Here is a 14,455-nt window from a genome sequence, read left to right as displayed (position 1 = left end):
CTTGGAGATGGAGGAAGGGGCCACAAGCCAAGGAATGTGGGCAGCTTTTAGAAACTGGAAAACCTAAGTAAACAGAGTCTCTCCTAGAATCTCCAGAAGGAATGCACATTTGTTGACATCTTGATTTTAAGATTTCTGATCTCCATAACTGTAAGATAGTAAACTTGTATTGTTTTAAACTACCACTTTGTAGTAATGTGTTACAGCAGCAATAGGAAACTGAACAAAGAATAACCCCTCAGAGAAAACATAAACCCCACAGGCTCATAGTAGAGAAACAACACCCAGGAGCACAGCTGGCTGCAGCCAGGACTTTGCAGGAAATACTGGAGGAAAGCAACATATTCTGTAAAATCAGTTGATGAAGACTTCAGACAATCCCTTTGTTAGCAATTTTGAAACTTCCAAAGCTCTGACAATGTTTTTTTGGTTTGTTTGTGTTTTTTGTTTGTTTGTTTGTTTTGCTTTTTTGTAAGTAATTTGGTGGCAAACCTGACCTGACCTGTACAGATTAGGAAACAAAATCTGACCAGAACAGACACGAGCCCCTTATAGTCCTGCGTGTCCCACTAGTGGAGGTGTTGGTGTGCTTATGTGCTTTGACATGGGTGCTGGTCCAGACCCCACAGGGTGGGTGCATAGTGGGCGTACTTGCCCTCTTACATGAGCACATTCTGATCCCACACCAAATCTGGACTGTAGTTAGAAAAACATGAAAAACATCTTCATGAGAGAGTTAAGAACATAGAGATATCAGCCCTGCAGTACCTGGAAGACTTCCCAGTATGAAATGAATGGTCCCTGTGGGACCAGGACAGACTAGAGCCACCCACGGTCAGGCCCTGAATGTGGAGGAAGCCATGATGTTACTCCTCGTGATTTGTGGCTGGAAATACAAATACTTTGTTCTTGGTTCAGCTGTTCTCAGCAAGTTCTCGGTAGATTCGATTATGCGCTGAGGAAACATTCTCTTCAGATGTGGATCCTCAGGCCAAGTGGCCTCCTACCTAGCTGGAGGCATCTAGATTCTGGGGCGAGAGTGGCCAGAAACAGATCAGCTGTTTCCCTCCTCATTGTAGGATTCCCTCTGAACAAGGTGTCTGAGTCTGGAGAGGAAAATTTCTCCAATCTCCACCTCACTTCTGTTGAAGAAAGGAGATTCAGGCCCAAGGACATTAATGACATGTTACTATGAGTGTTGGAAAGTGGTGCTAACAGCTCACGCCCTGCAGCCACACTGTGGAAGGTCATTTTGAATTTGACTCTCAAATCTGTTTCCACTCATCTTTTTTTACCCCACTGTACAAAGTAATGAAATTTTTGTTGGTTTATATTTTATATTTTTAATTATTAGTTATGAAACAAGGCAAACATAGCAAAAGAATAGCAAGACATCTAACAGGCACTTATGTAGGGTACAAATACATTTCAGAATCTGTTAACGTTTTGCCTTATTTGGTTAAATAGATACAATGTTACAGATAGCTAAAATCCTGGTGCCTATCTCTGTCCTTTCCTAGCTCTTTCTCCAGAGGGAAGATTATAATCATATTATAAATTATAATCATAATTCCAAATTGAGTGTATGTTTTCCTTATAAATGTTTTTATAATTTTAACTAAACTTAAATTCATAGTACATAATAAATGATAATTTCTGTGAGTTAATATTTTTATATAAAAATATGGTACATTTCCTTTTGATTTCTTAACATTATATTTTTAAAGATTTATTAACGTGGTTAATATCTTCTATACTGTTCTTACCAGAATTATTTAATCTGAATCTAAACAGGAGGAGACAATCATATAAATCCAGAATGTGGGACGTTATATAAGACAGCTGGCCTGAATGCTTCATAAAGGTAAATTCTGTGAAAAGCTAAAAAAGGCTAATGACTATTCTACTTGAAAAGAGCCTAAAGAGATATAACCAAATATTTTGATTGGATCCCAATTTAAAAAAAAAAAGCTACGAAAGATATCCTTGGGACAGTTGGGGAACTTTGAGTGCAGACTGTCTGGTTTAGTGGTATTATGGTCATATAGGAGAGTCCTTGCATAGATTTAGGTCATTTATCCTCTTAGTTGTGTTGTGATTCATTTTACGAGGAACTCAGTTCCCTTATTCATTCCTCTGCTGATGTTTGTTATTTGTGTTGTTAAAATATTCAGTAGATTTACTATATTCTATCTGATTCAGTATTTACTGGAAAAGGTGCATAGAACAGCCAAAATGGTTATGAAAGTTATCAATTTCTTTCTGTAATTCTCTGAATTTTTGCTATATATAACTTTGAATCTGTTAATCGGTACATACTGGTTCAGTAAAGTTTTACCTTCTGGCTGAATTTTTCCTTTTTATGAAGTTCCATCTTTGTGTCTAGTATTACTTTTCCCCTAAAGTTTAGTTTGTCTGATACCAATACAACTACACAACCTGTAGTCATTATTTGCCAGCCATATATTTTTCTGGACTTTTATTTTCAACCTTGTTATTCCTTTGTTTTCTGGCCTCTTTTTTGCTATTGAGAAATTTACTATGTCTCAAATAGTTCTTTTATTTTATTTTTTTTTTACTTTTGAGACAGAGTCTCACTCTTTTTCCCGGGCTAGAGTGCTGTGGCATCAGCCTAGCTCACAGCAACCTCAATCTCCTGGGCTCAAGCAATCCTCCTGCCTTAGCCTCCCAAGTAGCTGGGACTACAGGCATGTGCCACCATGCCTGGCTAATTTTTTCTACATATTTTTAATTGGTCAGTTAATTTATTTCTATTTTTTTTTTAGTAGAGATGGGGTCTTGTTCTTGCTCAGGCTGGTCTTGAACTCCTGACCTTGAGTGATCCTCTTGCCTTGGCCTCCCAGAGTGCAAGGATTACTGATGTGAGCCACCGTGCCCGGCCTCTAATAGGTCTTTTATAGCTAACATGTCTTTCTTCTCTAGTTGCTAAAGTAAAATTTTGTCTTTTTTGTCCATAGATTTCATTAAGGCAGTATCTAGGCTTGTGTTTATTTTTTATCTTTCTTTCTTAGATCTTATATTTTTTGATTTCAGTGAGTTTCATGGACTCTGCACCATGCTCAGCTTTTGCCATACTATCTTTCTCCTATCTCTCTGTCCTTCCCTTGTGGAACTCCACCTGGTTCTATGTTGAATCCTCATGTCTTTGGATCTCTAAGTCTCTCCTTCACATTTTCCTCTCCTTTGCTACTCTGGCTATAGGAAGTGTAATTTCTTCAGCCCTACCTTCTATTTTATGGATTCTCTTTTTAGTAGTGTTTATCTGGTATTTAACTCCTTTTGAGTTTCAATTTTTGGTATTATTTTCATTTATAGATATTTGATTTGATTTCTTTGAATGTCTACTTGTTTATTTTATATAGATTATGATTTTTTTCTTTTATAAATTATAGATATGTGTACTTTACATTCTGTTGCTGACAGTTCCAACATCAAATCTTTGCAGGTTGGACCCTACTGTTTTATGCTTCAACTAGCTCTTGTTCCAAGTGCTTTGCTTCCTAAGGTGCTTTGTAATTTTGCATGGTGTATTTATGATCAATAGCACATTATGTGCAGGAATTCTTTGAGCTCTACATTGAAGGTGGGTTCCTTTGTGCAAGATTTGCATTTGTTGTGGAGTAAAGAGAACCCTTGCACACTATTGGTGGGAACATAAATTTGTACAGCCATTATGGAAAACAGTATGGAGGTTCCTCAAAATATTAAAATGGAACTACCATATGATCTAGCAATCCCATTACTGGGTACATAGCCAAAGGAAATGAAATCAGTATGTTGAAGAGATAGATACCTACACTCCTATGTATGTTCATTGCAGCATTATTCACACTATCCAAGATATGAAATCAACCTAAGTGTCCATCAGTGGGTAAAAAGATAAAGAGAACGTGGTGTATATACAGAATGGAATGCTACTCAGCCTTAAAAAAGAAGGAAATCTAGTCATTTGTGACAACATGGGTGAACCTGGAGAAATTATGTCAAGTAAAATAAGCCAGACACAAAAAGACAAATACTCCGTGATCTTATATGTGGAATCTAAAAAAGTTGAACTCATAGAAGTAAAGAGTAGAATGGTGGTTACTATGGATCAGGGAGGCATTGGTCAAAGGATACAAAATTTCAGTTAGATAAAAGGAATAAGTTCAAGAGAGCTATTGTATAGCATGGTGACTAAAGTTAATAACAATATATTAATATTCTTGAAAATTTTTAAGTGTTCTCACCACAAAAAATGTGTGAGGTAATGCATATGTTAATTAGCTTGATTGAAGCATTCCACTAGGTATACATATTTCAAATTAGCATATTTTACATGATACATATATGTATATTTATTTGTCAATTAAAAATAAATTAATTTAAAAATATGATTTACATTTGCTTCTGCCAGGCTGCGTGAGCAATTTTAAAATCTCAGGTGATCTTTGCAGAATATGTCAGCTAATCAATGTAGAAGGGATTAACAGAAGTAAAAAATAGCCAATGGGTACTAAAAAAGCATTGTATACAATGTTGAGAGGAAACAGGATATTCATAGAGTTTCAAGTATCCATGCAAAGATTACAAAGCAGAGCACGTCTCTTCATAATGAAGAGATCTGGGGGCAATCACCTTTAGCAAGTGGTCTAAGTGAGCATCGTTGCCAATAGGGCTACGTGGTGCTATGTGCCTGCCATGATGCAGTCAGACAGCAACAGCATGACCTGTGTAGTGTTCTAGTAAGGATGTTTAGCCTGAATGTAATCATGAATAAATAATCAGATACATGCAGAGAGTGGGATGTTCTATGAGACAACTGGCCTGGATTCTTCATGAGAATCAATATCATGGAAATGTACAAGGAAAGGAGACAAAATGGTTTGGACTGGGAGAACTGTTCTAGATTAGAAGAAATTAAAAAGACGCTGCCAAATGCAGTGCAAGAAACTTACTGGATTCTAAATTGGGGAAAACAAAGCTTTAGAAGACATTGTTGGGACAGTTGGGGAAATTTGAACATAGACTGTATGTTTCGTGGCGTTATGGTAAGGAAAGAGAATGTGCTTATTCTTTGGAGATAGTGGCTGAAGTTTGTAGGCGTGAAGTTTGTAGGCGTCAATGTTCTCAATGTATATTCAAATGGTTCAGTGAAATAGTGTATATTCATGTGTGTGCACATGCACATATATGTATACTGTGCATATCTATTTACATACACACAAATGCTGAGGGGGGTGAAGGTGGGACCATGCAGAAAAATATCAGTTGGTAAATCTAGGAGAGTGTTTCCAGGTATTCTGTGTACTATTTTTTTCAACTTTTCTGTACGTTTCAAGTTTTCTAAAGAAAAAGATAAGAGAAAAACAAAAGTCTCATTTGTTTGTCAGACTACTTACACAATGTGAATGTGGGCAGCCAACACACGGGAGAGCCAGTTTGTGATTTCAGATTTGCAGGGAGCATTTTTCTCCTCCCTCCCGCACCCCTGCCAAGGCAGGGGAGTTGTCTTCTGCCCCTCTTCTGGTTGGTGCTTTTTACCCTCACCCCTCTGGCTGTCAGAATGGGAGCCCTCCCATGCCCTGGGGAACTTTCACTTTCTTTTCATTTGTCTGGGTTTCCCATATGGTTTTGCTAGTGTGGCAATGGATTCAAGAAGTTATATTTTTAAAAAATGTTTTATCTAGCTTTTAAAAGATATTCTGCAGCTATAGGTTTGCTGAGGATAATAACTCTTCCATATGTGTAATTCTCTTTTAGGTTATATCTAATCTATATTTTGAAGTATCAGTGATTATATATCCATACTCTATTACCTAAAGTTTTGTGTGGTCTTAATATGCTGCTTGTTCATTCTGCTGATTCTTTCTGAATGGCTTTTTAGTTTTGGATACCCAGTTCATTTTCTGTGGGTCAGAATCCCCTGTAGCCTGGTTGAGGGTTTATCTCCCCACAGAGGTTATGGACACCACCTTGCCATGTGGCCCAGGGGTATTACTAACTTGTGATTTTTTTGTTGTTGTTGTTAATTTGTTGTCTTGGGGTTGCTGGGCCAAGAGGGTTATATAATTCGATCAGTTGCACAGGCTCACGCTTACAAATTCCAAGGGGAGCCTTCCTGCTCATCCACAGCCTGGGACGGCACTGCTGAGCTTCTCCACTATCTCCTGGAGGAGGACTAGTTTTTTTTCAGAGCCCTCGGAAGAATCGGAGTTTGTATTTAGGCTGTTCAGTTCCAGTTCCCCCCACTGCAGGGCCCCAGGCTCTCCTCTCCTGACCTTCCCTGACCTTCCAGGCATGAAAACACCCAGATAACATCCCTCCCCCTCCCACTTCTCCCCCCCCCCCCCAATACAGCTATGTCAGCCTTGCTGGGCAGGTGGGCTCCAGTCCTTTCTCCTAGGCACCTGGAAATGTCCCTTTCTCCCTCCATATTAAAAAGGATGTTTTGTTGTATGCATCCAGAAATCCTGGTGTTTATATTGGGAAGGTTTTCAAGTAATCTGGTCTGTTTTGTTATCAGAATGGGACGTTCCTCAATCTATTTAATTTTTGGCTTAAGTGAAAAAAAACCCCTATTTATTCTGTAGATTAGCAAACAAAAACCTCCTTGGATACATATTTTCAACTTTTTAAAGTTCTTACACCTAGACAAAAAATAAAGAACATTTGCCTAGAAAATAATTTTCTTCATAAATTAAAAGCTAATCTAAACACATTAAGGTTTTTAAAAGCAATTTCAATGGCATAGAAAAACAGTGATGCTTAAGCAAGTTCTGCTCTGGAAATCTATTAACAAACTAGTTTCAGCTTTCTGATTTCAGGAAGCATATTTACTCATCTTCATGCCTTCACGCCTGGTCTGATCATTGGCACAGAGTGGGTGCCTGATTTCTGTTACTGTTGTTAAGTGACTTTGAATTTGCTAATCCACCCAACACATAGGAAGAAATCTTTTTCTTCTTGAGTTACAGTTTGCTTCCTGCTTAGCCCTAACCAATTGCACATAATCACTACTGTTAATTGCAGACATAGGCCAGACCCATGAATTTCCCCTTGAAAAATGAAATTGGTACATGGCCTGCTTTTCCCTGCACTGGGAAGAAGGTTTCATCCTGGGCTCCCATGGGATCCAGCCTGTACCATAGCCAAGCCTATGGAGGTATGTGTGAGGCAGGACTCTCCCAGGACACCAGCACATGAGTGCTCCCTACAGATGCCCTGCACAGGTCACCTGCCCTGGTGGATGTGAACATAACCCATCAGGCCAGGGATGTGTCCTGTTTCTCGATCCCTCCATTTACTGTGTCCTCATGGGCTTTTGCTGGGCTCCAAGGTAGGGTGAAGGGCCCAGACACCCACACTGCTACAGCAGCCCCTGTAGAATGGTCTAGAGATTACTGGGGGCCTGTCCCTTCCACACTCACCCACCTGAGTGCCCACCTGGGGAGCTGGGTTCAGCTCTGAGGTTCTTATTATAGTAGTGCCTAGAGGGCACTGGAAGGTCACAGGACAGTCCACTAACTTGATGGTGACAGGCACATAGGTCTCTGTGACCCGAGTTCAGGTCTAAGTGCCTCTAGCATCTGAGGGGACTTTCAGTAACACATCAACCTGTTACGATGATAACACCTTCACCTGTTACCCGGGTGAAGGGTGCAGCTTTCAGGGAACCTCTGAGCCTGGCTAATCTGGGATGCAGGTACTTCCAAAAAGATCCTCCTCTGTTTCTCCTATGGCCGTGGGATGTCATGACTCCCTGCACCAAGGATTCAGAGTGCTTGGGACCCGCCTCCTGTGCATCCTCCTCATCCCTAGGTAAAGAGCTCTGCAAGACAGTTTGTGAAGCCAGACTATCACCAATGTGTCTGTGTAGCCTGTGCCCTTCCTGAGGACAGTAAGAGGAAGGAATACTTTCTGCAGCCAAAGGAAAGAGAAAGAAGGCCTTTGGTCAGCTCTTGTCCCTCAGCCCCTGGTCTTTGGAGCCTGCAGTCTGCTTGGTTGGACCCTGGAAACTGCCATCAGTTTGCTCTTTGGTTCTTTTCAAACCACTCTCCTGTGAACAGGCAGAGAATGCTGGCTCAATAGTGACACCCTTGCCACAACCTGGGATGGGGCATGTCCTTGGTCTGCTTCACTGAGATGGTCCCAGACCTATTTTAAGACATATGCTTTAAAATGGGAGCCTTACTCCATGGAGGTGGGCCAGGGTGTCTCCCACCTGCAGGGAGGAAAAGGACTTGGCAATAGTTTACTCAGGGGAATTTAATTTAACTTTTGAAGAGAATTAGTTTTTAGTAAGCCACTATGGGGCCAAAGGACAGAAGCCTTGGGAAATTTGGGTTAGGGGAAAAAAAGTATCCTATCTTTGAAAAATACATGTTTTTCCATTTGTGTTGGGGAAAGTGACCACCTTTTCCCCCTTCCACCTGACCTTGCTCTCTGTCCTTGAGGGAAGCTGATCTGGTAATTCAGTACGAGAACTTTTAGCCAGTACTCACAGGTTTCCAAGCGAGAGTAGTTTTTCAAGACTTTGATCTTTGTTTTCAGTTTGTTGACCCTTGATGACTTTGCTTTCTTTAGTTTCTTCCTCCAGGGTAGTTCCTGAGTTCTGAAGCCCTGACATGTGCCACATACAGAGGAGGGCCTGTGGAGCAGCTCTTGCATTGTCCTGCGCCTTCCTTCCCTTGATATAGGACCTGATTTAAGGCAGGCCAGGGATCACGTTACGTCTCAAGGCTTAACAGTTGAAGGAGGTGAAGGAAGTAACCACTGAAAGCCTTGGTCATGAACTCCAGCCAGTTTTCCTGGTGGCACAGTCTGGTCATTGGTTCCAAACTGTTTTGTCTATGGCTACCTATTTCCTGGCACTGGCAAACCATTTTGGAATTATAAGTTTGGAATTACAAGGAGTAGTAATTATGTAGCATATGCGGCATCACTTTCCCTTCTGCACCTGTAGCGGACCTCAATATATAAACAAGAAACTCTTTCCCAGTGAACCCAGATGTGTCCTCAGAATCCTTCTTAACACAGTTTTTTAGAGAGTCACTTCCAATTGATAAGAGTTGGCTAAAAGATAAAACCTGATTGCCATCCCTGGTTTATCATACACCTAATGTTCTGATGGAATAAACATTAAAGGCTAAAGATGCAATGGAAGTTTTTGTTTCTTTGCTTAGAATTCCATTTTTCCATTTATTAATACTTGCAAATTAAGCATTTTTATTTGGTTTTGTTTGTTAATTTAGTTACTTTGGTGCTTCAGAGCATTCTCTTATCATAAATGTCCTTGTGGACATACTGCATGGCTATTTTGTGTATTTGCTAAAATCGCTGTTTTGCTTTCTTTCATAGAGTTATAGCTACCTTTGTCCTAATGTTATTTTGCATATGTTTTTGTTCTACTTATAGTTTAAACAGTATTTAAATATCTTATTATATTTGTGAGGCTTAACATGTTAATTTTTGTCACTTATGGTAATTATTAATACCATGCAAAGAACCTGCGGACCCTCTAATGAAATAAGTGAAACAATCAATAGCTAACAGTCATTTAAAGGCCAATTATACTGAGCCCAATTTGTAAGTGCCTTACTTGTCTTACTGTGATTTTAAAATTCTTACCACAGTCCTGCCACGTAGGCACTATGACTTTTCCCTTTTTACGGGCGAGAGATCTAATACCTAGAGAGCTTCAATAACCCACCCAGAGTTACATAGCTAATTTGGGATTTGAACCCAGGCAGGTGAAGTTCAAAGCCTATTAGCTACTATACAGTTCATCCTGCAGTGGAAAGGGAGGTCTTAATGGTAAGGTGATTAATGCAGTTTAATGCCAGGAAGCTTACTTTGAATAACAGAAGCAGATCTATTAGATTCTCCAGATTTTGAAGCAGTGAGATTAGCAAACATATAATTGTCTAAATAAACTGTATTTCAAATTTTTATTTGTTGAATTAATAATCTTAGAAGACTACCATATTATATATGTATATTAATATATTTAAAAATGTTAAATCAAATGTCTCCTAAAGATACTTGCTCTAAGCCATAAAGCTTTAAATTTTAGAATATTATGCATTTGATGTCAATTTACTCAAAGTTTCTATTGGTTCTAGGAGAAAAGGGTGAAGTGGGAGAAATAGTATATTTTCTCTTTATTGGCAACTTCTGGAAATTTTATGTTCTGGACTTTCAGTGAGACTATTAATATTCATCAATGCTTGAGGTCCACACCCAGAACTTCAATGATGGTTATCTGAAAGATATGTGTTTAATTGTGAATCACCAAAAAAACCCACTTAATAATTGTGTTGATTCTGCTGTCCATGTACAAATGCCTTCGGATTCTAACTGGACTAGCTAATGGTAGGAACGGTGGAATCCTGACAGGGAAATGACCAAGGAGGTGGGACTTCCAGTCACATCTGGATCATGACATTTGAATATTGTAAGTGGATTGACGGGCACTTGGGTTGTTTCCACATCCTTGCTATAGTGAATTGTGCTGGTATTAATAAAATATGGTATATGTATACAATGGAATATTACTCAATTATAAAAAATGATGGTGATCTAGCACCTCTTATATTTTCCTGGATAGAGCTTGAGCCCATCCTCCGTAGTGAGGTATCACAAGAACGGAAGAATAGGCACCACATGTACTCGCCATCAAACTGGCACTGACTGATCAACACAAAGGTGCTCACACAGTAGTAATATTGTTTGGGGGAGGGGGCTTGGGAGTGGATAAACTCACAATGAATGGATGCGGTGAGCATTGTGGTGGGGAAAGGGCATGTCTCAAATCACGGTTGGGATGTGGCAAAGTCATAACATGTAACCAAAATGTTCGTACCCCCATGATTTACTGAAATAAAAAAAAAAAGAAAATTGTAAGTGAATCTGTGGGTACCAAGGAATGAAATACAGAGTATAGGACTCCTTCAGATAATTCTAAACAACATAACTATGGAGTTTTTGTCTGAACTCTGTAGGTAGATAGGTGGTCCTCATTTGTTTGTTCATCCATCCATCCATCCAACAAATAGTTACTGAGCACCTTCTGTGTGCTGGACATTGCTTAACTGTTGGTGTTGTGGGGAGGAACTTCCAATCTGGTGTAAGGAGACAGATAATAATAAAATAATAAACAAGAATGCAGCGGGTGCTATGCTATGAAGAAAATAAGGAGAGTTAGTGATGGAAAGCAAGGGAGTGATGGCCAAGAAGTTGTGAACATGCTCTCTGAGGTGGGTGGAATTTAGACCTGAGGGACAAGCTGGAGGAGAGCCTTGGTGAGGGAATGCCAGACACAGAGAGCCCCACATTCTGAGACCTGGGGCTTGACCTGCTCCTGGAGCCACCAAGAGGCTCGAGTCCATGTGGGCATCAGGGGTGGGTGTAGGGGTGAGATCAGGAGGGCAGGGAGGGATCAGACCAAGAAGGCTTTGGGACTGGGAGAGAGTTTGGGTTTTATTTTTATTTTTTTGAGACAGAGTCTCGCTTTGTTGCCCAGGCTAGACTGAGTGCCGTGGCATCAGCCTAGCTCACAGCAACCTCAAACTCCTGGGGTCAAGCAATCCTTCTGCCTCAGCCTCCCGAGTAGCTGGGACTACAGGCATGCACCACCATGCCAGACTAATTTTTTTCTCTATATATTAGTTGGCCAATTAATTTCTTTCTATTTATAGTAGAGATGGGGTCTTGCTCTTGCTCAGGCTGGTTTCGAACTCCTGACCTTGAGCAATCAGCCTCCCAGAGTGCTAGGATTATAGGCGTGAGCCACTGCGCCTGGCCTGGGTTTTATTGTAAATCAAGAGGAGCCCTTTGAAGGGTTTAAATCCCTTGCTTAAAGTCAGAGCTCTGACTTCCACTGGTCAGAGAGCAAGCACACTGGTTGCTGTTGGAGAGAGTTGTTGGAGGGAACAGGAATGCCAATGCAGAGACTCGTCTGCAGTTGAATGATTGCTCACTGGAATTCATTCAGTCTTGGAGTAATGCTAAAGAGACTTTCACTTTATAGACATCTTCCGGATTAAATGTTTTGGCAAAGGTGATGGGAACACGTACTCTGGCTAATATTTGTCCAAGGGGAAAGAACAAGTCAGGGATCCCAGCTGCCTTACCTGTTGGCCCTTCAGTGGAAACACCTGCTGGAGTGTATAGAGTTACCAACTGAACACCTGCAGGGATCATTTATTTCTTTTCACAATAGAAGCGTGTTCAGGGAAAGCCATACACATTGCTCAGTTACCTGGGAAATTACAGGATTTCATCATCAGTGGAAATAGCTCAATTGTGTGTGACCATAAAAGGATTAAAGAATTGTTTACATGCTCATGAGGAGGTGGACACATTCAGAGCCCGTGAACAGAGGCATGGGCGGTGGGGAACGGGCTTAGCGTGGCCACCCACTGACTTCCTCCTTCCTTGTAGAGTGAAGAGGAGAAATGCAGTGGAGTGAAATTCACCTCTCAGAAAGGACAAGGTTATACTTTTAGTTGGAAAAAAAGCAAATAAGCTATTAAAAAAAACAAACAAAACCCAAACCAGGTGAGAAAAGTATACTTTTCTGAGAGATGGAGTCTGACCCCCAGAAAATTTACTGTCCCACCGTTGATTTCATAAATAGACTAGTAGTCTTCAGTCTTTAAGTCTTTATAAAGACTGAAGTTCCTGAGGTCAGGAGTGAGTTGACCTGTTAATTGTCCTAGTTTGAAGAGGGCAGTCATAGGGCAGCCCCATATGAGAGAGAAGCTCGGTGGGGAGGTCCTGGAGCTGTTGGAAAGGCACCCTGGGGTTTGACCATGGATTCATGTTCTCTCAAGGAGGGTCTCGTGATTCCCTCCCCTAGGGAAGCAAACGTGCCTGGATCTGGGACTCCAGAGTTGAACTGGAACCAGACTGTCCTGGGCCTGCTGGACACTCGTGATGGTGACGTGGAGGCTTTTCCTGGGAATTCTACGATTAGGGCTCCTAGAGAAGTACTGAGGTCTTGCTCTTGATCAGGCAGGAAGATGAGCACAGCAAGTCTCCCTGGGGGTGGTTTCACAGTGTCTCTGCCTCAGCTCTCCAGCACTCTTGGCATGCTGAGCAGGAAACTAGTCAGCTCAAAGCAGAGTGGGGAAATAAACCCAGGCACATCTGTGAAAGGTCGAGAGAAAGCAGTGCTTCAGGTGCAGTCTTTAGCATGGCACAGATGTCCTCTGCCTGGACCACCTGCAACTTCGTTTCTGGCTAAGATCTTTTGATGGGCTGAATTGTGTCCCCCTAGTTCAAATGCTGAATTCTTAACCCCTCAGACCTCAGAATGTGGCTGAATTCGGGGATCAGCCCTGAAGAGATAATCAAGTTAAAATGGCTGGTTTTGGACACAGCCAAAGAGGGGATCCCCAAAGAGGGGATTTGGACACAGACATGCAGCACAGAGGAGAGACCACATGAAGATGGAGAAGGCCAAAGACGGACCCCAGAAGAAACCAACCTGCAGATACCTTCATGTTGAACTTAAAGCTTCCAAAACTGTGAGACTATAACTACCTGTTGATTTAATCCCCCCCCCCCCCCAGTCTGTGGTACTTTGTTATGGAGGCCCTAGCAGACTAATGCAGACCCGTTCCTTCTTTCAGCTAAAGCTTTCCTTTCTTTGGTGTCTTCCTGGACCTGTGTCCCGTGATTCAGGCTCTATCATGCTCCTCTCCTAGGGCGACTAAAGTTTATCAACCCATGAAGTAAAAGGAGATACTTTTTGAGGACTACTGGACATGGGTCTAAGCTGACATTACCTAAAGCATCGTCATAGCCCCCTGTGAGAGCAGGTGCTTTGGGGCTACACGCTCACTAGAGTACTGGCTGAATCCCAGCTACATTTTGCATCCAGTGGTTCTTTCCCTGGTTGCTGAATCTTTAATTGGATTGATAGACTTTGCCACTGGAGTATCATGCATGTTGGGCCCTTGTTCTGTGCATAAAAGGGCCAAGTGGAAGCTGCCGAAACTGCCCTCCAACCCCAGATGGCAAATGGTAGCAAATCAATTGCAATATTGCATGTTTGCAGGGACACTGGAGTTGGGTGGCAGAGATGAGTGGAATTCGTAAAGACCTTAAGCTTATCATGGAGTGGTGAGTGGTGGGTGGTGGTGGTCCTTATCAGGTTTCCTTTCAACTCTTCAGTGCAGCCTCTTCAGAAGCAGCATGGATCCTGGGGTGGGGACTGGAGACCACCACAAGTTCAACCAAGTAGTGTCTCTGATGGCAGCTGCTGCTGCAGATGCACTGTTGTTGTTGGAGTGGATTTCTACTGCCTGGGGCACGTGCTGTGCCTTGGAGAATGTGCTCTTTCCTCTTCTGATCAGAACAGAGGCCTTGTTAGCATTCATGTGGAAAGAACAATGTGTAGTGGGAGTTTTGCCCCAGGATCGTGTTTGCCCTCCTGGCCTCTGTCATA

At 41.5% G+C, this 14,455-nt stretch overlaps 1 long non-coding RNA gene across 3 annotated transcripts in view; it reads left to right on the top strand.

Moving 5' to 3' along the window:
- The window catches only part of LOC105856138 (uncharacterized), a 90,882-nt gene that overhangs the window by 65,262 nt on the left and 11,165 nt on the right, over nucleotides 1–14,455 (top strand). For all 3 annotated transcript variants that reach the window (XR_012918627.1, XR_012918625.1, XR_012918626.1), the window contains one exon: nucleotides 1,795–1,864. This is a non-coding gene — a long non-coding RNA (uncharacterized LOC105856138). The remainder of the gene's footprint in view (nucleotides 1–1,794; nucleotides 1,865–14,455) is intronic.

This window comes from Microcebus murinus, chromosome 3 (assembly GCF_040939455.1).
Source record: "Microcebus murinus isolate Inina chromosome 3, M.murinus_Inina_mat1.0, whole genome shotgun sequence".
Lineage (NCBI taxonomy): Eukaryota > Metazoa > Chordata > Mammalia > Primates > Cheirogaleidae > Microcebus > Microcebus murinus.
Note: the sequence above shows the minus strand (reverse complement) of the source record. Positions and strands in the feature narration are given on the sequence as shown.